Consider the following 26,945-nt stretch of genomic DNA (forward strand, 5'->3'; position numbering starts at 1 on the left):
GGCCTCAACCATCCCCGAATCCCCAATAAAAACAATGATTTAACAACTATTTGGGCACAAAAGTAGCTCTGGGAGTGCTCCAGAGTGTGATTTAAAAACTGCAGCAACACAGGAAAATAAGGAACTGAGAATAGCCACATAGAAAGTGCAGAAAAGATTTTATCCACATTACCCCATCTGCCAGACTGACACAGCTCAATGCCAAAGAGAATCCCCTCAGCCATGGCTTCCTCCATGGGAGAAAAAGAGAGCAGAAAACCCTCAGCAGCTCTTGCAACCACTGTAGACCCACACAGTCACTGCGGCAGAGCATCCCATAATTTTGGCCACTGCAGATCCTAGCTAGTAGATCTGCACAGAAACCATCTAACTGCACTCCCCTGGAACTGAAGGCGCTGCACTTCCCAGCCCTGGTGCAGCCACACAGCCCTCAGATCATCAGCTACCGTGCACCCATTGGACTCATCACTGCCATAAGCCCTACCAACCTGGTACTCTCACGTCCAACTATTTGTGAAGGTTTTTCCCCACCAAAGCCAGCAACAAGCATTATGATGAAAAATTTAAACCCAATCAAAACGGTAATCATATTAAAAATGGTATAAATACCACAATTAAAAAGTAGAAGTTACATGATTAGATATAAAACAGCAACCAACTAACTGGATGTTGCCAGCAAGAAATATGATTCAAATATAATCGATGAAAAATAAATGAAAAGAAATAAAAATAAAAAGAATAGAAAAGCATACATAATTTTTTAAAGGATATAAAACACTAATCAAGTGAATCAAATGGTGTAGCTCTATTACTATCAGACAAACTCGATTTCAGAAAAAAAGAATATTACCGAGATAAAGAAATTAATGTCATAATGACAGAGTTTAGTTCATTCAGAATACAGCATAATCCTAAATGTTTGTATACCTAGTAAGAGATATTCAACATACATGAAGAAAAACTGAAAGTGACACTAAAAATTCTACAGCTATTGTCAGATAATTCAATATTCTTTCCTTAACAACTGACAAAACAATTAGATGAAAATTAGGAAGAATATAGAAGATTTAAACAAGTCTATCAACCCTCATGACCTAATTGCCATGTATAGAACATTCTACTAAACCATAAGAGAAAATATATTTTATTAAAGTAGGCATGGAATACTTAGTAATATATCCCATACTCTAGCCATAAACAAGCCTCAATATATTTTAAGTGTTAAAGTCATAAAAGGTCTTTTCTCTGAGTGCAAAGGAATTAGATTATAAATCAATAACAGAAAATAATATTGGAAATCAAATCTCCAAATATTTGAAAATTAACTATCACATTTCTAAAGAGTCCATGAGTGAAAGGAAAATCACAAGGGACAACAGAAAGTCTTTTGAATTGAACTAAAATGAAAACAACACAGCAAACTACGGCATTCCACTAAAGCAATATTTAGTGGGGAAATTTGTAACACTGAAGCCCAATATTTGGAAAAAACCTCTCAAGTCAGGAATCTCAAGTTGTAGCATAAGAAAGAAGAGAAAGAAGAGCATATTAGATACAAAATGGGAGTACAAAAAATAAAATTGAAAAAATCAAAGTAGAAATGCATGAAATGGAAAATGGAAAAACAATACAGTAGAGAAAATCAATGAAACTTAAGCTGGTTCATTGAGAAAACAAAACAAAATAGTAAAATCGGTGTACCTAAAACGAGACGAAGAAAAAATATAGAGAAAACAAGTTATCAAGATCAGAAATGAAAGATATCCCATTCCTAGACTCATACATATTGAAATTACAGAAATATTAAAACTTTATGCTAATATATTAAATAATTTAGGAAAAATGAAAAAACTTCATTGAAAAGCCAAAATGATGAAAGATTACTCAAAAGCAAACTGATTAACTTTAATAGCTTTATAGCAATTACATTAATTGAAACTGTACTTAAATTTTGTACCAAAAGTCCTGCCTCTGATGGCTTCAGTAGTGATTTCTTCCCTATTGCTTAATTTAAAAAATAATATAAACACTACAAAATATACCAAATACTGAACAGTAGTATTGCATCATAATTCATTATGTAAGGCCAACATTACACTGCTACCAACACCAAAGACATTATAATAGAAGTAAACTGCAGAATAATAACTTGTATGACATAGAGATTTTGCAGATGTAATGGTTTGAAAGCAGTTGACTGTTAGTGAAAAAAAAAAATAAGAACTATATTGGATGTATACAAGTAAAAATGCTTACTAAAAGAAATGAACTGCGGAAACTGCTGTATCTGAGAAGACCTATGAGAGACCCATGTTGCAAGAAGTATGGGGAATGCCAGAAACTGAGGAGCCCCTTTTTGACAACTAGCAAGACTGTGAAAACCTTAGGCCTAACCATGAGGAATTTAATTCTGCCAATTGCAAAATGAGCATGAAAGAGAGGCCTAAGCTATAGAAGGGAATGTAGTTTGACTGACACCTACATTCCAAATTTGTGAGACACTTTTTCAAGAAACATAGTTAACACTGTGTCTAGACCGTGACCCAAAGAAACAGTAAAAGAATGAACCCATGTTGTCTGAAGTTGCTAAGTCTGTGATTCTTTGCATGACGATAGAAAACTAGAACAAAATCCAACACCATACAAACAGATAATAAAGATCAAGGAGGGTTTTCTCAGGTATGCAAAGATGGTTCAACATTCTAAGACCAATTTATCTACCTTATTAATAACTACAACAAAATCCTGAATATCTAAATATACAGGCATACTTCAGAGATATGTGAATTCAGTTCCATACAACTACAATGCAGTGAATATTGCCATAAAGCAATCCTCACATTTGTTTTTGTTTTCCCAGTATATGTAAAAGTTATATTTACACTATACTGTTGTTTATTAAGTATGCAATAGCATTATTCCTAAAAAGTGTGCACACTTTAATTTTAAGATATTTTATTGCTAAAAAATACTAATGATCATTTTAGCCTTTACTAAGTTGTATTTTATTTTTTATTTTTTATTTTTTTTTGCTGATGGAGGGTCTTGTTCTGGTGTTGATGGCTGCCTACTGATAAAGTTGTCACTTGCTGAAGGTTGGGGTTGCTATAGCAATTTCTTAAAATAAACAACAGTGACATTTGCCACATAGCTTCACTCTTCCTTTCACGAAATAGCATGTAATGCTTTCTTATAGCATTTTACCTACAATAGACATGATATTTTTTTCAAGATTTGTGTTAGTCTTCCCAAAGCTTGCTTCTGCTTTTTCTAATAAATTGATGTAATACTCTAAATCCTTTGTTGTCTTATCAGCAAGGTTCATAGCATCATCACCAGGAGTAGTTTCCATTCTAAAGAAACCACTTTACTTCCTCATTCATAAGAAGCAACTTCTCATCCATTCAAGGGTTACCAGAAGATTGAAACAATTGAGTTACATCTTTAGGCTCCATTTCTAATTCTGGTTCTTTTGCTATTTCCAGTACCTCATCTATCACTTACTCCACTGGAGTCTTGAACCCCTAAAAATCATCCATGCAGATTAGAATCAACTTCTCCCAAATTCCTGCTAATGTTGATATATTTACCTTCTCCCATGTGTCATGAATGTTCTTCATAACATCTAGAATGGTGACTGTCTTCCAAAAGATTGCCACCTTTACTTTGCCAAGATCCATCAGAGACATCATTCTCTATGGCAGCTATAGCCTTACAAAATGTATTCCTTAAATAATAAGACTTGAAAGGCAAAATTACTCTTTGATCCATAAACTGCAGAATAGATGTTGTGTTAGCATGCATGAAAGCGACATTAATCTCCTTACACATCTGCATTACAGTTCTTGGATGACCAGGTGCATTGTCAACGAACAGTAATATTTTGAAAGGATTTTTTTTGTATTTCTGAGCAGTAGGTCTCAACATACTTAAAATATTTGAACAATTTACTCTCATTCAGGTTTTCTTGTTACCTTTATAAAGCACAGACTAAGTAGGTTTAGCATGATTCTAAAAGGGCCATAAATCATTTGTTAAAATGATATATGAACATTGGCTTCCACTTAAAATCACCAGTTGCATTCACTCCTAACAGGAGAGTAAGCCTGTCTTTTGCAACTCTGAAAGCAAGCATTTTTAGCTATGAGGATCCTACATGGCAACTTCTTCCAGTGTAAGACTGTTTTGTCTATATTGAAAATCTGCAGTTTAGTGTAGCCACCTTTATCAATGATCTTAGCTAGATTTTCAACATGCTATAGCTTCTACAGTTTTTATTATTTTTTAGTAGTTCATAGTTTCAGTCTTCAGATTTAAGTATTTAATCCATTTTGACCTGGCAGGAGATAGGGGTCTGGTTTCATTCTTCTGCATATGAATATCTAGTTTTCTCAGCACAACTTATTGAAGAGACTGTCCTTTCCCCAGTGCATGTTCTTGGCAGCTTTGTTGAAAATGAGTTTGCTGTAGATGTATCGATTTGTTTTTGGGTTCTCTATTCTGTTCCATTGGTCTATGTGCCTGTTTTTATGCCAATACCATGCTGTTTTGGTTACTATAAAGTTAGGTGCGGTATAATTTAAAGTTAGGTATTGTGATTCCTCCAGCATTGTTTTTTTTTGCTAAGGATGGCTTTGGCTACTCTGCATCTTTTGTGGTTCTATATACATTTTAGGATTTTTTTTTTATTACTGTGAAGAATGCCATTGGTATTTTTATTTGAATTGCATTTAATTTGTAGATTGCTTTGGGTGGTATGGATGTTTTAACCATATTGATTTCTTTAATTCCTGAACCTGGAATATCTTTCCATTTTTTGTGTCCTCTTCAATATGTTGATAAATATTGTATAATTTTCATTTTAGAGGCATTTCACTTTTTTGATTAGGTTTACTTCTAGGTATTTTATTTATTTTCTAACCATATAATGATCCTATTGGGATTTTAGAACCGATATTGCCCATGCTTATTCAGTAAAATCTTGAAGTCACAGAGAGTAGGTCATTCGGGCAGCATTCCAACACAGAAGAGAGGAGAGAAACTGTTGGTAGTTCAGAGTCTCTTACCTGACTTGGGTGGCTAGAGACAGGCCTTCAGCTAGTCTCCTCAATTCAGGGACTACCTGACATTATCACCAGAATTGTTGGCAAAATGTAATTATAAACAAAATCTTCCCTCAATCCATTAAGACTGTGTACAAATATAGAAGAGAAAAAAAAAAAACAATTTTGTTGTTGAATAAGCACTAAAACAGAATGTGATATACAGCACAAGCAATCCACTAATGAGATTGCAAAGACAGAATAAAATCTCACCCTTTGATATAACAAAGCAGATACAACCCATTGCACACAAGTTCTCAAAATAAATAGTAACCACTCCTCAAGAGAGAGAAATTGATGGCACCATTAATCACACATGGTTCATCCAGAATTCACCTCATAACTGAGGTGGCCATCTTTGCCAACTGTCTTTATTCAAGGAGACAATAAACTTCTCATATTTTTATGGGAAGAGGTAGTTTTGAAACTTGGAGTTAAGTGCCCACAAAAGGTAAGCTCCAAACCTTTCAGCGCCCCGCCTTTCACAGAAACCGGCAGATAGGAACTCTGTCTTCCTTGATAATTAAATTTCAAAGAGATGGCTTCCAAGTCCTTGAAAAAGATGTTCCTGGGTCAAAAACGTAGCAAGAGGCTTATTTAGTTTTAAAGAGGATTAGCATATATTTTAAGGAGACAGATAATTCACCATTACAAGTTTTCTAGGAGTAAATGTTCTAAGAAAAGACAAGGACAGGAGTGTTGGGCAGAAAGTGATCTCATCCCTTATCTTCAACAAGGAAAATTAAGCGTCTTATTTTTTTTAATTTTTAATTTGTATTAGTTCTTAAAATAGCAATAAGCAAAACATCTACTTATTTTGTAGTTAGGATATGCTAACAGCAATAACAAATAACTCTAAGATCTCAGTGGTATCAAAAAACAAAGACACACTTTGTTTATATGAGTCTAATATCATGAAAAGCAGGTTTCTCACCACAAATATTTCAGGATCTCCAGAATTTCTGCCCCTAGATTCTTCCAGCAAGCATTAGATAGGCCAGTAAGCAAGGAGATGGGAGGGTCTCTTAAGATGTTAGGGGAGGGAAGCACACACATCCTATTTTGTTTTCTCTATATGATATTTCAGATATTTAAGCATATATATTTTTATGACATTAAACATTGCTTTATCACAAAAACATGTTGTGCAAAAGAATCCAGGAGTACTCACTACACTGGTTTATTTCTGTGAAGTCCAAGAACTGGCAAAAGTAAACAATGATGGTAGAAATAAGGGTGATTGTCTGTGGGGCATGTAAAGCTCAAGAAAACACAATATTAGGTGAAAGATATATATCTTGTTTTGTATGGTGAATACGCAGGTTATAAAATTGTCAGAATTGATATAAATAAGCATTTAACATCTTCAGATTTTAGAACATGTAAATTATATTTCAATGCTAAAATTTTTTATTGTAAAGTAAAGCTGATCCCACTTCCTCCAGCATTTCTTTATTGCATTTACATTTGACTTTGAATTGTTTTTAATAGTAGCCATGTGCTCTTTTGAAGGTAATAAAGTATATAAAGGTAGCTACAGTGTCTATTCATTTCTTCATTTCTTGAACACTTGACATGACATGTTACATTTATCAAGTGCTCAATAAATATTTGCTTTATTTATTTTAAGAATAAAGTTTCTTTTAATAAATAATACTTATTAAAATATGATTTTTAACAAAATAGATGGTCTTTTATGTTTATTAATTAATTCATCATTCATCTTTTAGTTCACTTATTTTTCTCTTTAAGTATTTCCCAAGTATATTAAGCACCAAAGTCTCTTGGGCTCCAGGCTTACAGTGGTGAATAAGAAAAATATGTAGGCTGTCCTGGAAAAATTCCATCTACAATAATCTGAATACAAGCTTTTCTTGGTCACATTACCTTGTTATTTTATATTTATTTTTGTTCTTTAATTGTATGAAAAAATTTAAAAGATTAGAACTGCAATTCTACATATTTTGTCTTTGCTATAATTTCTGTCTTTTTTTCATACTATTTTGGTCTTAAGCTAAGAAATTCACAATTATGTTTGAAAGGTGTCAGTGATTTTATTTTTATAGACAAACCCCACCTCTCTATGTAGTATAAGATTTTAAGTACTATCAATCAAGTAAAAAACTGTGTACATACACACACATACACACATACATACATATATACACATAATTTAATATAATTTTATTTTGATAACAAATTAACTTTCAGAGGGAATATAGATATAACTCCAATTTCATTTACATGTACATGAAAAATTGTAATAAACAAATCACATTAAAATGGCAGCAGTTTGTACACTTTGATATGTTTATAGCTTTACCTGATTAAATTCAGAGCACAAAATTGTTCCCCATAGCAATTTGTATAACTGCAATTCTAACAAATAACCTGTTTGTTGGGAAGTAAAATATATATGTGACTGCAGCATTTGAAGCATGCATTTCACTTAGATTTGATATTTAATTTAATCTAAGCTGAACAAGACAACAGTATGGAGCTGTTTAGATATCTAACATATCTTAAAATTCATTAATAGAAACTCATATCAAAAGCAAGTACACATTAATGATTTTCATTAATCACCCACATTGCAGGTATTTTGATCAATTATAAGTATTGTGTTTCTAGAAGATGGTGATCAAATTAATAAAGCTTCCAGAAATAATAGAAACTCATTTAATCCTTATGCCAACTCTGAAACAGAGATAGAGTCATTTACACATTTTACAGATTATGAAAAAATGTTAACTTTCTAAATCTCAGTAAAATTGTGATGGTTGAGTACCAATTTAGAGAAATCTTAATAACAAAGACCATTCTTTTAAACTGATTCACGCTATGTATTCAACAAACATTTTATAATTAAAAGTGATTCACAATATTGTGAAAGAAGAAATCTGAATGCAAGAGAATAGGTGACAACTCATTTCAAAAGCAATCTGTAAATATGTAAAGCAGGGTACCAAACAATGTTCATTTAGAGAGAGCAGGTTTAAAAAAAGCAACTGATCCAACATGGATATATACGTTGTTATATCCAAAGTACTATTTGGTCTATATGTTCAGTGTGACTTAATGCCTGTTCCTGGAATATTAAATGCATTTAAACAGATAGCAGATAATCATCCTTTCCACCTGAAATAATGAGTAGTCTCTCCTAAATAAACTTTGAATTTGTGAAAGAAACCCACACATTCATGTTGAACTTTCTTGTGATGTGAGGAGAAAGATGAGCATGCCGTGGCTGAATTTCATGCTCCCATGAACCTCAAAAATAATTTACAGAGTTATCAGGGCATTCATTCAATTTCCTTTTTACCTGGCAGTTGTAGTACACAGGTATGCCAGATTAGAGAGAAATATTTTTTATATTAAGCCAAAATAAACTTTATACATTTATTGACAAACTTACGGCAAAAATTACCTTAACATGCATATTTTGACATATTGTATATGTCATTTATATTTTATATCCTATAAAACTGCATAACTGTATCTGAAGTAAAAAATCTGTAGTTGTAAATTGAACAAAGAAATGGCATTTACGATATATTATATTTTACAAGTTATTTGTTGTATTTTATTTTCCATTCCAGAAGTAACAAGGAATTTGTACATACACTTTAGCCCAGATAATTGTGTAGTTGGAGTAGGTCATCATGTGCAAATTTCAGTTTAAGGGAGGACTTAAAAGATAACCTAGGCGTCAGCATATTTCTGTCTTGTTTTGCCTCTAGTTCCTCCCACCATATTTAAAGTTAAGTAATTGCAGTTTTGGACCATGAATTTTAAATCTGTAACTAGGCTCAAACACATGCTTATTTATCAAAATAGGAACACATTTTTGCCAACAAGAAATAAGTTAAATAAGTTTGTTTATTTCTGTAGCATAAAAATCCGTGCTTTGGGATTCCAGAAACTCTTGGAAAGTGCATCCTGATGATTGTGGAAGTGTTTTCTCTGCAAAAAGGTGTATATATGCTTGAAGAAGTGGTAGTCGATTGGGGAGAGGTCAGGTGACTATGGCAAATGAGGCAAAATTTCTTAGCCCAATTAATTCAACTTTTGAATTGTTGGTTATACGACATGCTGTCAGGTGTTGTTGTGGAGAATTAGGTTCCTTCTGTTGACCAATGCTGGCTGCATGAGTTGCAGTTTTCCATGCATCTCATCAATTTGCTGAGCATACTTCTCAGGTGGCATGGTTTAGTTGGAATGTGGAAAGCTGTAGCGGATCAGAAGGGCAGCAAAACACCCAACAATGACCATTACCTTTTTCTGCTGCAAGTTTGGCTTTGGAAAATGCTTTGGAGCTTCTTCTGGGTCCAGTTACTGAGCTGGTTGTCACCAGTTGTCACATAAAAGCCACTTGTCCTTGCACATCACAATCCGATCAAGAAATTGTTCATTGTTGCATGGAGTAAGAGAAGATGACACTTCAAAATGTTCATTCTTTTTCATTTTCACTGTGCTCATGAGACACCTACTTATTGAGCTTTTTCATCCTTCCAATTTGTTTCAAATGCAGAATGACCATAGAATGGTAGACACTGAGTTCTTGGGCAACTTCTCATGTATTTGTAAAATGATCAACTTTGATGATTGCTCTCAATTGGCCATTGTCTACTTCCAATGGCTGGCCACTACACTCCTCATCTTCAAGGCTCTCATTTCCTTTGCAAAACTACTTGAACCACCACTGCACCACACATTCATTAGCAGTTCCTTGGTAGATAAAGTTGCTGATGTCGCGAGTTGACTCTGATGTTTTACGACCCATTTTGAACTCAAATAAGAAAATCACTTGAATTTGTTTTTGGTCTAACATCACTTTCATAGTCTAAAATAAATACAAAATAAAAAGCAAGTAATAAGTCATTAGCAAAAAAAAAAAAAGTGAGAAATGTGCATTATAATGATGTAATAACAAAACCAAATTTATTTAAGAAGATATTTCAATATTAAATGGCAGATTTCAACAAGGCAAAATTGAATTTACTTTTCCATAAACTTTATATAAGCAGGAGAAAAGTAAATGGACACTCAACCATTATTTTCTATATAATTATTCTTTTCTAGAAACAAATAAAATACTCAGAGGATGTGGGACAAAAATCCTGTAAATGAGGAAAAAAATGAAAAGAATGGAAACTTATCTAAGGACATATTTGGAGATATGTTCAGAGAACGTCTCAGTGAGATTCCATATCCATAAGTAGAACAGAGAATGACGTTATACTTTTACAATAGGTTTGTTGAATAGTCAGGAAAGGAAGGAAAGAAAGAAGGAAGAAAGAATAGACTTACTTCTCTCCAAAAGCCATAAAACAAAAAGGCATTGAATGAATGTATCTTAAAAGCATATATATTTACACACGCACACACACAGATGCGCGCGCACACACACACACACAGAGAATTATATAACTGACAGAAATATAACTTTCAAGCATAAAAGTAAAAATAATTACCACTTCAGACAAACAAATCTGACAGATTTTTTGGCAGCCCACCGTCATACTACAAGAACTATGTAAGGAAGTTTTTCAGGCAAAAAAATAAAAATAAAAAAAATACATTACCAGAGAGAAATCTGGGTTTACACAATGACTTAAAGATAAAATAAATTGTTTCTTATTTTAAAACATTCTGAACAGGTAAGCTGCTATCTAAAACAAATTGTTAACAAAATACTCTATTTAAATCACAGGATAGAGTAAAATATATAACAATAATACCCCAAACATGAGAGGCAGGGAAATATGAGATGTACTATTGTAATGTACTTGCACTTTACATAAAGTGATATGATATAAAGATAAATTCTGATCAATTGGTGAAGTATTCATTATATTTTGGGGCAACCACAAAAATAAATTTTAAAAGATATAATAATAACCTGTTAATAGAGGACATTAAATCAAAAGAAAAATGAATGCTAAATTAAATTGATAAATGGTAGAATACAAGGAAATTATCAGTTACAAAAGACAAGGAACAAATAGAAAACAAACTAATTGTAAATTTTAATCCATGTGTATCAGTATTCACATTAATGCAAAATGTCTAAGTTTATTAGGTAAAAGACAGAGATTGTCAGATTAAGCATAGTTGACAACAGCAAGGAGTATGTTGTCAAAAAGAATTTAAATATAAAGATATAAAAAAAGTTTGCACAAGAATGGAGGAGATTTACCATGTAAACAATAACCAAAAGTAAAGTCAAACAGCTTTCAGATCCGGAGATAGTATCAAGGATAAAAAGGACAATTCTATTGTTGTAAAGTCAGTTCTCCAAAAAGTCATAACAATTTTGGATATCTATATAACCAACAAGAGAGACTCAAAATACATGAAGTAACAATAAATAGAAGTACAGAGCTAATAGAAACAGCATGGAGTGTCTTTATTACTGTTCTTTCTTACAAACTGATAGAATTTAGATGAAGAAAATTGGTAAGAATGTAGAAAACTCAAGTAAAACTATCATCGAATTTGACCCAACTGATCTCCATTAAACATGCTTTTAATAACACTAATAACAGAAGAGGACATGCTATTTTTAAGTGTGTATTAGCATTCATTGAGAATGTTTTTTGTGGTCTAAAAAATTCAGTACAGTTAAAAGCATATAAATAATATGCAGTATTTCTCAACCCATAATTGAATTAAATTAGAAATTAATACAGAAAAGAGGCAATAAAATTCAAAATAACCAATGGGTCAAAGAGGCAGTCTCAGGATACATTTAAAATGTTTTAAAATGAATAAAATAAAAATTCAAAAAAATTTAACTAAAACAGGATAGAGAGGAAAATTTACAGCATCAAAGCTTATAATCGAAAATTAAAAGATCTCAAAATAATATTGTTAAAATTAAAGAAAAAATCCTAAAATGTAAACTCAATGCAAGCAGAACAAACAAAATGATAACAACATGGGGAGGACTTGATTTAATTGAAAACAGAAAACAACAGAGAAAAAGTAATAAAACCAACATAGAAAAGCAATAAAACCAGTTGCTGTCTTTATGCAATATCAACAAAGTTGATAAACCCCAGCCAGAGTGATCAAGAGCCATATATGACAAACCTATAGCTAACATAGTACTAAGTGGAAAAACATTAACAAACTTCTCTGTAAAGAATGGAACCAAAAAAAATGCCCACTTTTGTCGCCATTATTCAAGATAATACTGGAAGTACTGGCCAGAGTAATTAGGTAAAAGAAAGAAATAAAGGACATCAAAATTGGAAACAAGAACTTTAAATTAGTCTTGTTTGCAAATGACGTGATTTTGAATTTAGAAAAACCTAAGACTCCACCAAAAAAAAAAAAACAACTACCTATAAATTCAGTAAAGTTTCAGGATACAAAATCAATACACAAAAATCAGTAGTATTTATTTGTACCAACAGCAGTCAATCATACACACACACACACACACACACACACATATATATATATATATATATTTAAAAGCAACCCCATTTAGCTACCAAAAATAAAAATAAAAATAAAAATACCCTGGAATAAATTCAACTAAAGAAAGGAAAGATCTCTACAACAAAATATAGCAAATGCAAACGAAAGAATTTGAAGAAGACACCAAAAATGAAAAAAAAAAAAAATCCTATGTTCTTGGATTCAAATAATTGATGCTGTTAAAATGCCCATACTACTCAAAGCAATCTACAGACTTAATGCAATTTCTATCAAAATATCAATGACAATCTTCACAGAAATAGAAGAGACAATCTTAAAATTGGCATAGAACCAAAAAAGACCTCATATATTCAAGGCAAACATGAACAAAAAGAAAAAAGTTGAAGAAATTACACTATTTAACTTCAAATAATATACAAAGCTATAGTAACCAAACAGCATGGTAATAGCATAAATATAGACATATAGACCAATGACATACAAGAGAATACAAAAATAAATGTATGCATTTACACCCAACTGACTTTTAACAAAGGTGTCAATAATATACATTAGGGAAAGAACAGTCCCTTCAATAAATGGTGCTATGAAAACCGGATATTTGTATGCACAAGAATGAAACTAGACCCCTATCTCTTATAATACACACACACAAAAAAACAAATAAAATGAATTAAAGATTTGGATGTAAGACCTGCAACTATAAAAATACTAGAAGAAAATTTTGGGAAACCCTTCAGGATTCAGGACATTAGTCTGAGCAAAGATTTTTGGGGTAAGATCTTAAAATCAGAGGAAAGAAAAGCAAGAACAGATAAATGGAATTACATCAAGCTAAAATGGTTCTGGACAGCAAGGGAAACCACCAAAAAACAAAAGAAGAGACATCCTATAGAATAGGAGAAAATATTTGCATACTATCCATGATGAGAGAATAATAACCAGAATACACAAAGAACTCAAACAATTCCACAGCAAAAAAAAAAAAAAAAAAAAAATCAAAGAAAAGAAACAAAAAAAAAATCCAATTTTAAAAATTGATGAAACATTTGAGCAAATATTTTTTAAAAGATGGCATACAAATGACCCCCAGGTACATAATAAAATGTCAACATCACTAATCATCAGAGAAAGGAAAATCAAAAGCACCGTGAAATATCATCTCACTCTAGATAAAAAGGCTGAAATAAAAATACAAAAATAAAACAGATAATGGTCAAGATGCAGAGAAAGGGGAATTCTTCTACACTGTTGCTGAGAATTGAATAAATACAGCAATTATGGGAAAAAATTAAGTGATGCCTCAAATAATTCAAAATAGAACTACCATATGATCCAGCAATGCCATTGCTGGTTATAAATCCAGAAGAAATAAAATTGGTATATTGAAGAGCTATCTGAACTTCCATGTTTATTGCAGCACTGTCAACAATAGCCAAGATATGGAATCAACCTAAGTGTCCACTAGTGGACGAATGGGTAAAGAACATATGGCATACATATACATATATAGGCACCCGACACCATGCCCAGCTAATTTTTTGTATTTTTAGTAGAGACAGGGTTTCACCGTGTTAGCCAGGAAGATCGCGATCTCCTGACCTCGTGATCCACCTGCCTTGACCTCCAAAAGTGCTGGGATTACAGGCGTAAGCCACTGCTCCCGGTCACTTCTCACCAATAGTTTATTGGTGTATATAATAGTTAATATGATATATACACACACACATATATATATATATATATATATATGTCATAGATATATGCCATATATATGCCAGTGGATGAATGGGTAAAAAAGATATGGCATATACATATATATGCCATATGTACATAGACATACATACAGTGGAATATTATGCAGCCACAAAAAATGAAATGCTATTATTTGCAACAACTTTGTTCAGCCTGGAGAACATTGTGTTCAGTGAAGTAAGCCAGGCACAGGAAGCCAAATATTACATGGACTCTCTCATATGTGGAATCTTTAAAAAGCTGGTTTCAATGAGGTGGTGAGTAGAATGGTGGTTTCTGGAAGCTGGGAGGCATACAGAGTCACAGGAATAAACAGCTTTTGGTTAATGGTATAGAAATAAATGGTCGGATAGAAGAAATAGATTCTTGTGTTTGATAGCACAATACGGTGGCTATGGTTGATTGTTTATTGTATAATTCAAAATAGCTAGAAGAGACTTGAATCTTTTCAACACAAGAAATAATAAATATTTGAAGTGACAGATATCCCAATTACTCTGATTTAATGTTTAAATATTATGTACATGTAAGAAGACATATATACCTCATAAATATGTATAATTATTATGTGTTAATTAAAAAGTGGAAATATATAGAGAAAAAAATTCACAATTGTGCTAGGTAAGTTAAGTGAAATGTGATGTCTATTTGGTAGGCAAATTATAAGGCCAAGAAAAGAGAATAAATTAATGTGAATTGTCTATCACAATATTGATTGACTATTCAACCAAAAGAGCACAACCTTTCACTAAAAAAACCTACAAAATACTCAGTTGTTCTGTTGTTTTCTCAATCACCACATCTCCAAAATAGATTCAAATTGTTTGATGGTTTGATTAGTAATACATTATTTTCCTTTTCATCAATAAGACCAATATTCAAATTAGATACATTAAATATTCTAACTCTAAATCTCAACAGGACATAAAACTGATTTAGAACAATTATACTCAAAACCCATTTACTTGTAATATCTTTGTAGTAGCTTTGAAATGTAAGAGTTCTGACAATACTAAAATGTGTTTAGAAATAGGTTACATTGGTGACCAAAACAAGTAGCAAAATGGGCATATATATATGTGAATTCATTAGATGTTCAATTCTTCAACTGGTTAAATTTTATATGCAGCAACTTAGAGTGGAAATACTGAATTTAATTAGAAATATATTTCGTGACTGATTGCTTATTCATAGGCTGAAAGACTCAGCATTTTTATTCTACTATTTTAACAAAGTAAACAAGATTTGAAAGTCTCAGAAAAAATTGTTGCCTTACTCCAAAACTAATTATTCTTAGTACAGTGCTTAGTATAGAAAATAAACATAAAACCCTGCTGCCAAGGATCAACGAACATAAAAAAAGAGGTTACTTATATGTTCAGTTTTTATGTTAACTGTCATGTGAATAAGTAAATGAAATATGAATCTAGCATGCCAATGTTTTGTTGATGAAATTATGAATAGTAGTAAAAGAAAAAGAGATTTAAGAAAATATAATTATGGAATGGAAATTCTTTCTAGTATTACTTTACTTCTGCTTTATTTTTTCATTTTAACTGTGGCTTTTATTCCATACAAATGTGTCATAAGGAAAAACAGCTATAGCTGCGATTATATGGTTTTACTCAAATAATACAATTTAAAAGTTTTAAACATTACAGGACAGACATCCATATTCACCTAAGTTTGAGTAAGCAATGACTGCAACCACCACCACCACCACCTAAGTAGAATACATAAAATACCTATAGTTTCTGAAAAGTAAATAATTGGGGGGAAACTCGGAAAGGAAATAAATTCCAAGAACTAATGCAGTGGTATATTCACTCTTTTTCTCCTTTTATTTTCATTTTGTTTTGCTTTGTTTTTCTTGTTTTTGTTTTTTTCAACCCATATCTTCTGCAAGGCAGCATGATCAGGGAACTGCATAACTGCATAACTGACACAGACAGAAATGACTCCAAGAAGAATAAAAAATAGGAACAAAGCAAATAAAACAAAATAAACCCTTTGATTTTAAACTGGAAACTACACCCCCCCCCCATCTCCATCTTTCTCTCTCTCTCCCTCTCTCTCTCTCTATCTCTATCTCTCTGGACCCTCTGTCTCTGCCTTTCTGGTCCTATTTTCAGGCAAGCCCCACTGATAAAACTGTACTCCCCTGGTAGCTACAGTGGTGGTAGAGGTGGAAGAAATAATGGTGGTGGCAATGATGGCCAAGGAGCATGGAGGTACACAAACTTTGACATAAAATATTTCTCTTGGACCAGAGGAAGTCAAAAACGTTTCCTTTTGTGGTCTGAACATTATTGTTTTTTCTCTATTTTTATCTCATTGCTCCACATAGAGTCATGCAAGGCAAGGAAATTTCAGAACAAGAAAAAGGGGATGCTGGGAGCTGAAGAGTGTGATGAAAATGATCATAAGGAGGAACCAACATGAAAAAGACTGAAAAGAGGTTCTTGCTGAGATTAGGAAAAAGGTAAAGATCTCCACTCAGTATTGCTTTACAATGTCATACTGACAGTCCTAGACAATGCAACAAGCTGAGAAAGGAAAATAAAAGGTGTAATGATAGGAAAGGAAGAAATAAAACTCTCTTTATTCACAGATCACATAATCATCTAAGTCAAAATTTCAAAAGAGTCAACAAAACTAACTCCTGGAACTAACACATGACACAAGTGTGTTGAAGAATGTGAAGAATGCCAAAATCCAGAAAACTGACATCAGATGCTGAAAACGATGTGTAGATGCAGGAACTCTTATTACTAGTAAGCAAAATGGTATAGTCCCTTTAAAAGGTGGTTTAGTGGTTTCTTTCAAAAGTAGACCTACTCTCACCATATGACCCAGCAATCATGCTTCTTGGTATTTACCCAAAGGAGCTGAAAACTGAAAACCCACACAAAAACTTGTACACCAAAGATTATAGCCGTTCTATTCATAATTGTCAAAACTTGGAAGCAATCAAGGTGTCTTTCAGCAAGTGAAGGGATAAGTAAACTATGGAAGATGCAGACAATGCAATATTATTGAGTGCTAAAAAGAAATGAGCAATCAAATCATGAGAAGACAGGGGGGACGGGGGCGGAGGGAGGAAGTTAAATACATATTACTAAGTGAAAGAAACCAATCTGAAAAGGCTACATATGCTATGATTCTAATCCTATGACATCCTGGAAAAGGTGAAACTGTGGAGACAGTAAAAATATCAGTGGATGCAACAAATGTTGGGTGAGGGATAGATGAATAGGCAGAGCACAGAGGATTTTTATGGCAATGTAACTACTCTATGTGATCCTATAATGTGAATACATGTCATTACACATTTGCCCAAACCCATAGAACATAAGAGATCACTTGTTAACTCTAATGTTTACTACTGATATTGGGTGATAATGAAGTGTCAATGTAGGTCCATCAATTGTAACAAATGTACGGCTCTGTTGGGGGATAATGATAGGGCAGGCTATGCATGTAAGGAGGCTAGGTAGATATGGAAGTCTATTCCTTGTACTTTCCTCTCAGTTTTGCTATTAACGTAAAACTACTCTAAAAATAAAGTCCATTGAGAGAGAAAAAGAGAGAGAGTCGGCATTACTTTCCAAGCATCAGTGTGTGGCAGTACACGTGGAGTACTGTCAACCTTCTGAGCCTTGGTGTTCAGTGTTTCACTTTGGGCTGAATCACACAGGTACCATTGATTGTCCACATAGGGATGCAGTCTCAAGTTTCCAGCTCCTCTGTCTGCTGATACTGCATGATTAAAAGCCCCCACCATAAATCACATTGTTATGCTATCCAGTGTGACACAAGGCTCTCCGACAAAGATGCTCCTATTGGGTTTGCCACTCTAAGGGTTTAGAGACTAGCCCCAAGAAGCCAAAAACTAAGGTCAGAACTCTCTTTGGGTAAGATTATGTTGTTTACGACACAGGGAGTACAGGAATTACATACGGAGCTGATCTGAAGATTCACAATTTCTCCCTGATCATTCCTGAGTATAACACTTTATTCTTTCTGCTGACAGCAACCTCAAGCCACCCTTGTTGATAAAACCTCCAGATGGCAACCCAGAAAGAAAGGGGTAGAGGGGAGTCAAACAATTATGATTACATTTATAAAGGTGATTTTAACCCTCTTGTAAACTGACATTTCCAAACAAAAAGTTTGGCATGTGTAGAGGAATACACACACACACACACACACACACACACATATATATATATAGTTTGTTTTGTTTTGTTTTTATTTTTGTTTTGATATGGAGTCTCACTATGTTGCCCAGGATGGAGTGCAGAGGCATGGTCTTGGCTCATTTCAACCTCCACCTCCCGGGTTCAAGTGATTTTCCTGCCTCAGCCTCCCGAGTAGCTGGGACTACAGTCCCATGCCACCATGCCCAGCTAATTTTTGTATTTTTAGTAAAGATGGGGTTTCACCATGTTGACCAGGGTGGACTTGAACTCCTAACGTCAGGTGATCCACCCTCCTTGGCCTCCCAAAGTGCTGGGATTACAGGCGTGAGCCACCACGCCCAGCCAAAATTTTGCTTTTTGAGACAAAGTCTCACTCTGTTGCCTAGGCTGGAGTGCAATGCATGATCTCAGCTCACTGCAACCTCCGCCTGCTGGTTTCAAGGGATTCTCCTGCCTCAGCTTCCTGAGTAGCTGGGATTACAGGCACCACCACCCCTGGCTAATTTTATCGCCCAGGCTGGAGTGCAGTGGTGCAATCTCCGCTCACCGCAAGCTCCGCTTCCTGGGTTCACACCGTTCTCCTGTCTCAGCCTCCCGAGTAGCTGGGACTACAGGCTCCCCACATCACGCCCGGCTCATTTTTTTAATTATTATTATCTTTAGTAGAGATGGGGTTTCACCGTGTTAGCCAGAACGGTCTCCATCTCCTGACCTCGTGATCAGCCCACCTCAGTCTCCCAAAGTGCTGGGATTATAGGCATGAGCCACTAGAACGACACACCACAAATCTGAGGGTTTAAAGGAGGGCAATAACTTGGTTCCTGGGATGGGAACACATTCGATTCCAGGAGGTACAGAGGAGAGAAAGAAAAGTAATAGTATTTGCCTTTCAGAATTATTTATGACTGAGGACTCACTTATTTACTTGGGGAGCACAACAAATGTGAGCACTTTCTTTCCAGGAATACCATTTGCGTTCTGGGTATTGTACTTCTTGTGTGAAAGCCCAGCATTAACTTGCCTCTCTTGAAAACATTGTGAAACCTTACATATTGAAGAAAACACCAACTCAACCCTCAAAAGCATTCAAATTGGATTCAGTTAGCGACCAGCATTATTGAAAATGACGGAAATGCTCTAAACTTCCTTTTTAAGTGGCAAAGTGGAGTCTGTAAACATTAGAACATTCTGCCCTACCTGGATAAATGCTATGGACAAAATGCGTAAGTCGATACAAAAAGCTTAAGTGAAAGCCCCCAGTATTCTAATCATTTACTGTTTAGGGGATGAGAGTTGGGACACTGGGAGAATGGCTAAAGTCAATACTGCAGGTTGGCCTCATTTCTCTGCCTTCAGTCCTACTGATAGTAGCTTCAATTTAATACTGCATAAGATGAATTGAATAAATTTGTTCACATCCCTATTTGATTAGATTAATTTAAAAAACTGTCAGAAGGTCATTTATAGGAAAATTTGCCAGAAGCTAAGATGTAGAAAAAAATGTAAATACTGTTGGGAGACAATTTACCATGATTTCTTGCATTTCCGCGTGACTTGCATCGGCTTTTGTCCCAGAATATCTTCTCAAGGTTGTTCGTGTAACACACAGTCTTAGAAGACAGAGATAGCGTCCACAATCTTTATCCCCTCCGGAGCTAAGACGGGACAGATTTACGAGCAAAACCCTTATGAGATTGTCAGTTTAATAAACTCAAGTTTCCTTATCTGTGGAGCAAACCGACTGCCTTTGGAGCAATCCCACTGTCTGTAGAGCATCTATCTGGGTCTGCTTCTGCCTTATCCCCAGGGAACTATAGGGACAAGGTAAACAGAAGCAAATCTGAAACTCATGCTGCCTGTTGAGTTCTGTGCAATCCAGTCCATTTTCCCTGTCCCACATAACCATGTCTTTTGCCAGCAAATATGAAAATGTAACAGGTTAAAATATTTGGCTTACAAATAGGAGAAAATCTCAAATCCTTTGCTTTTGCTATTAAGGAGAAGAACACAATGGGAGGACTCATGTTACCTGATTTTAAGATTTATTATAAAGATAAAGTAAGGACTTGCTATAAAGACAGTATGATAATGGTGAAAGTTTAGACATACAGATCAGTGGAGTAGAAAATAGAATCCAAAAATAGAACCACATATATATGGGTAATTTATTTATTTTTATTTTATTTTATTTTATTTTATTACAGAGTCTTGCTCTGTCGCCCAGGCTGGAGTGCAGTGGCCTGATCTCGGCTCACTGCAACTTCCGCCTCCCAGTTGAAGTGATTCTCCTGCCTCAGACTCCGGAGTATCTGGGACCTGTGTGACACGGCATCCAGCTAATTTTTGTGTTTTTTGGTAGAGATGGGGTTTCACCATGTTGGCCAGACTGGTCTCAAACTCCTGACCTCAGGTGATCCACCTGCCTCAGCCTCCCAAAGTGCTGAAATTACAGGAGTGAGCCACCACCCGGCCAGGCAATTTATCTTTAACTTTCAACTTTGAAATGATTTTAGATTCACAAATCATATAGATTATAACAAGTAAGTAGTACAGAGAGACCCTGTGTATCTTTTATCTAGTTATCTCTAATGGTAATATCATATAAAATTGTGGTACAGCATCCAACTAGATTATTAACATTGACACAATCAAGATGTGGAATGTTTCTACCACACAAGCACTCCTCATGTTGCCCTTCTGTAGCAACACCTATTTCCCTTGCATCCTCACCCTGTCACCTTAACCATTGGTGACTACTATTGATTTCTCCACCTGTTAAATGTCATTTTACAATTTACATTTTACAATTGTAAATTGTCTATTTACAATTCTAAATAGAATCATATTGTATGTAAACATTTAGGATTGGCTTCTTTTCACTCAGCATTCTCTGGAAACTTATCTGGGTTGTTACTTTTATTAGTAGTTTCTTCCTTTTTATTGCTAAGTGCTATTTTGTATATGGATGTACTACTGGTAGGTTAGCCATTCACATTTGGTACATTGTAATTGCTTCCATTTTGGGCCATGATGAATGTTGTAAACATTCATGTAAAGGTTTTTGTATGAAAATAAATTTTGGGGGTTTTTTTTGTTCATTTGTTTGTAGTTTTTCTGGGATAAATTCCCAAGAGCAAAATCATTGTTCATGGTAGTTGCCATGTTTAATTATGTAAAAAGTACCAAACTTTGCCAAAGTGGCCATGAAATTTTAAATTCCTGACAGCAAAGATTTAGTAATCCAGTTTCTCTGAATCATCTCCAGCAATTGGTGTTGGTATATATTTTTAATTTTTAATTTTAGCCATTCTGATGGATGTGTCGTGGTATCTCATTGTGGTTGTAATTTATAGTTTCCTAACAGCTAATGATGTTAAACATCTTTTCATGTGCTTGTTTGCCATCTGTGTAATCTCTTCAGTGAAATGTCTGCTCCTTCCCATTTCTAGTCCAATTGCTGGTTCTTTTCTAAAAATGTTTATTTTGGAGAGTTCTTTATATATTCTACATGTTAGTTTTTGTTGAATATGTCATTTTCAAATATTTTTTCACAGTTTGCAGCTTGTCTTATTACCTTAATAGAGCCTTTCACATGACAAAAAAAAATTTAATTTTGATCAGGTACAATTTATGAATTTTGTATCTATGGGTTCTGATTTTGACGTCAAGTATAATAACTCTTTGATCATGCCTAGATTCCAAAGATTTGCCCATGGTTTCTTTTTTTTTTTTGTAAAAATTAAGAAGGTAAGTCTTTCACAGAGCGAAGTTTTTAATTTTGATGAAGCTCAAATTATGAATATTTCCTTTGCTGCTGTTGTCAGGTTTAAAGAACTTTTGCTTATCATAACGCCTGTCAGACATTTTCCCAAGATTTATTTTTCTTAATGTTTTGTAATTTTACAGTTAACATGTAAGTTTATAATCTATTTTTGAATTAATTTTATTATTAGATATAATGTTTAGGTTGAGAGATTGTTTTTGTTTGCTTTTTCTATGATTGTTCAATTGCTTTAAAAACATTTGTTAAGAGTTTATTCTTTCTGGGTTTCCTATTCTGCTCCATTAAATTGTGCCTGTCCTTCCCACAATATTACACAGTCTTGATTCCTGTAGCTACATAATAAGTTTTTGAATTGGATAGACTCATTCTTCACATCTTTTTCAATTTTTTTTAGTTTCTTGACCTTTTTGTATACATTTTAGAATAACTTCATCTATATACACATAAAAATATTGTAGTAATTTATATATAAATCATGTTAAACCTAGGTACTAATTTGGAGACAACTGACATTTTATGCTTTTGAGTTTTCCAATTCGTGAACAATGCATCTCTTTTATCTAAATCGTCTCTGATTTCCTTCATTGTTGTTGCTATTTTTAGGCATACAGACACTATACATATTCTGTTAGTTTTACACATATATTTCATTGTCTTTGAAGTAATTCTAATTATAATTATAAATGCAAATTATTAATTTTATTGTCCACTTCATCATTGATAGTATATAGACATACAGTTGATTTTTTATGTTTTATCTTCCAATTTTTTTAACTTAGTTGACGTTTCTTTCTTTTTTTTTTAGAGATTTCTGATTATTGTCTCCATAGACTATCATGTAATCTACAAATAGAGACTTTTGTTTCTGTCTTTCTGATTTTTTCTTTTTTTTTTTTTTGAGACAGAGTCTCACTCTGTTGCCCAACCTGGAGTGCAGTGGCGCATTCTTGGCTCACTGCACTGTGTGTCTTTTATTTGCTTTTCTTGCTGTATTGCACTGGCAAAAAAATCCAGCACTATTTTGAATAAGAGTGGGCATGCTTGCTTTGAATGAGAGAATGGACATGCTTTCTTTGTTCCTCATCTTTGAGTGAATGCTCCTCTCTTCCTGTGTTTTTGGTTTCTGTCATGAATGTATGTTGAATTTTGTTGAATGCTTTTTCTTCATTATTGATATGATCATCTGATTTTCTTTCTTTAGTTTGTTAATTTGTAGATTAAATTAATTGCTTTGCAAATATTGGAAGTCTTACATCTCTAAAATAACTCACTTGTTCATTGTGTATAATTCTATTTATATAATGCTGATTTCTATTAGCTAATTTTACAAAATTCTTTTCATCTGTATTTATGAGGAATATTCCTCTGGGGTTTTTGTTTTATTTACTTTTTGAACTGTGTTTATGTAATATTTAAATTATGTATTTTATATTTAGTGAGTTCCAGTAGTTTGGTTTTATGGGTAACTGGTCCAATTCATCTAAAATGTCAAATTTATGTTTGTAGAGTATTTCATAATATTCTTTTCTTATCCTTGTCATATCTGCAGTGTTTCTAGTGACATGTCTTATTTCATTCCTAATATTAGCAATCTGTGTTTTCTCTTTCTTTATTGGTGTTACTAAAATTCTCTCAGGTTTTTTTTTTTTTTATTTTCAAATTACCAGTTGTTTGTATTACTGAGTTTCTCTATTGGTTTTCTGTCTTCAATCTCATTGATTTCTGCTTTTATGTTTATTATTTATTTCATTCAGCTAGCTTTGGGTTTATTTTACTTTTCTTTTTCTAGATTCTTGAGGTGGTAATTGAGAGTGGTTATTTGAGGTGTCTTCTTTCTAATGCACACATTTAGTGTTACTAGTTGACCGCTCGTTAGTGTTTTAGCTATGTTCTGAAACTATTAATATGTTACATTTTCATTTTTATTCAGTTAAATGTGTTTCTTGATTCCTCTTTGACTCATAATTCTTTTTAAAATCTGTTTTTTTCTGATTCTTCAGAATTAAGAAAAAGTGTTATTTATTTCTAGTTTTGTTACATTTTATTTTGAGAAGAGACTCTATAATTGTAATTATTTAAATTGGGTGGAATTCGTTTGCTGTTGTCTAAGATATGACATATCATAGTAGGTATCTCAGAAATGGTACCTGTAGATGTCCTGAGTCACTCTAGAATAAGGTAATACGTAGAGAGAAGCAGAAAGTTTTTACGTATCATTTTATAATGGTTAAAGAGCCAATACACCAAGATTGTACATCAATTCTAAATGTGTATACACCAAACAACAGAGATGTAACATATGTAAATCAAAATAGATAAAACTGAAATGGAAGCATATTTAAAATTGTAGTTGAAAAACTTCAACACCTCTTTGTCAACAGTTAATAGAAGAACTAGACATAAAATCAGCAAGGGGTATATTAGTCTCTCTCTCACACACATACACACACACACACAGATAGATAGATGTGGAGACAGATCTGAGACAAAGGGATAGACAAAGGCTGAGACACAGACAAAAAGAGACAGAAACAGATAGACAGGAATTGGCTCATGCAATTGCAGAAGCTTGGAGATTGTAAAATCTGAAAATCTGGTAGTGTTGGCCTGCAGCCTAGAGACTCCTGGAAGAGCTTCACTGGAGTCCAAAGCAGTTTCGTGAAAGAATGCCTTCTTGCTTGTGAGAGGTCAATCTTTGCTCTAACAAGGCCTTCAACTGATTGAATGAAGCCCACACATTATGGAGGGCACTCTGCTTTACTCAAACTCTGCCAATTTAAATGTTAATCTTATCCAAAAACACTACCATAGAACCATCCAGGATAATGTTTACTAAATATCTGGGCACTGTGGCTCAGTCAGGTTGACAATAAAATTAACCATTCCAAAGGGTATATAAAAATAATCATATATTTGCCTATGCTCTTTTAACTTATTATCTCCAAATTAATTCAAATTGCAGGTTTCCTTTATGCAATAATTCAAAATTACACAGTTTATATGTATCTTCTAACCTCCATGAAATTTACATAATGAAATTTAAGCAGAACATATAAACCTTACTTCTCTTTACATTCCTTTATTCTCTCTGCTTATAATTTAATAGACTGAAATATTTTCTGTACATATATTTAAACCGTATCAGTTAGTATTATAATTTTTGCTTTAACCATCAAACCTAATTTAAAAAAACATATAAAGGGTAAGAAAACTTACTGTATTTTTCCTAATTTTTGCTTACCAAGTATTTTGTTCTAATCTGATGTCATATCATTCCTTCTCTCAACGTTTCTTTTCTATTGAGTGAATTTCTGTTAGTTATTCTTTAGGATAAATCTGCTGATGACAACTTCTTTCTTTTTCTTCTTCTGAGAATTTTTTTACTTCTCTTTATTCTCAAAGGATATTTTCCCTAGACGTAGGATTGTGGATTTGCAGTTCTTTTCTTTCATCATCAAAACAAGAGTGCTTCTTTCTTCCGGCCTCCATGGCTTCTGTGAAAAACCTGTCATTCAGATAATATTTTCCCCAAAGTATGATGTTACTTTTATTCTGGCTGCTTTCAAGATTGTTTTCTTTTTCTTTGTCTTTAGTTGTAAGAAGTGTGATTAAGATGATTTTGGCATAGATGTCTTTGTATTTAACATTTGTGCAGTTCTTTCAGCTTCTTCAAGCTATAAGTTTATGTCTTAACAGATGTTTTAGAGTTCTCAGCCATTATATCTTAAAGTAATTTTTCAGTTTCTACTTCTTTCTTCTTTACTTTTGAAATTCTGATAACATGAATATTAGATCTTTTGTGACAGACAGGTCTGTAATGCTCTGTTTATTTTTTTCAGTCTAACTTTTATTCATAATGTGTATTTTTAATTGTCCTCTTTCAATTCATTAATTCTTTCCTTTTTCCATACATTTTAGCAATATTGTGGCCCTTCGCTGAGATTTTACTTTGGATGTTGTATACTATTGCGGTTCTAAATTTTCCATTTTATTCTCCTTCTTTAAATTGTTGTTGCTGTTGTTGAGACATTCTATTTCTTTGTTAAGCCTTTATATATTTTTTCATTTCATTTCAAGTATGTTCAAAACTGTTGATTGAAGCATTTTTACCATCACTGATTTAAAATACTAGTTGGGTAATTCTGATATCTGTATTATCTCAGTGTTGGCATCTATTATCTGTATTTTAATTTTTTAAATTTAGTTTGAAATCTTCCTGGTTCTTGGTGTGGTAAATGATTTTCTATTAAATCTTGAATATTTTCATATTATGTTATTATGTTTTCAATCTTATTTAAATATTCTGGTTTAATTGGCTTCTTCTGACAATGCTGTGGCAGGAGAAGAATGGATGGCTCATTCCTTCCAGGTGGCCTCTTTTGACACTTGAGAGGGAGCTCCTTATTACTGATAGCCTGGGCTGGAAGTGTCGGCTCTTCACATGGTCTTCACTAACACTGTGGTTGGAGTGGCTTTGTTACAACTTGTTACCAGGTGATTTTGAAAGTCCTAGCTATCCACTGGGACTCCTCTGCGATACCCAGCACAGAGCGGCAAGGATGCCTTATTTACTGCTAGATGAGGGTAGGTGTCTAAGCTGCCCACGTGGTCTCCAATGAACAGCAGCATAGGGGGAGGGAAGTCCTGTTATTA

This window comes from Trachypithecus francoisi, unplaced genomic scaffold (genome assembly GCF_009764315.1).
Source record: "Trachypithecus francoisi isolate TF-2019V2 unplaced genomic scaffold, Tfra_2.0 Lachesis_group0, whole genome shotgun sequence".
Classification (NCBI taxonomy): domain Eukaryota; kingdom Metazoa; phylum Chordata; class Mammalia; order Primates; family Cercopithecidae; genus Trachypithecus; species Trachypithecus francoisi.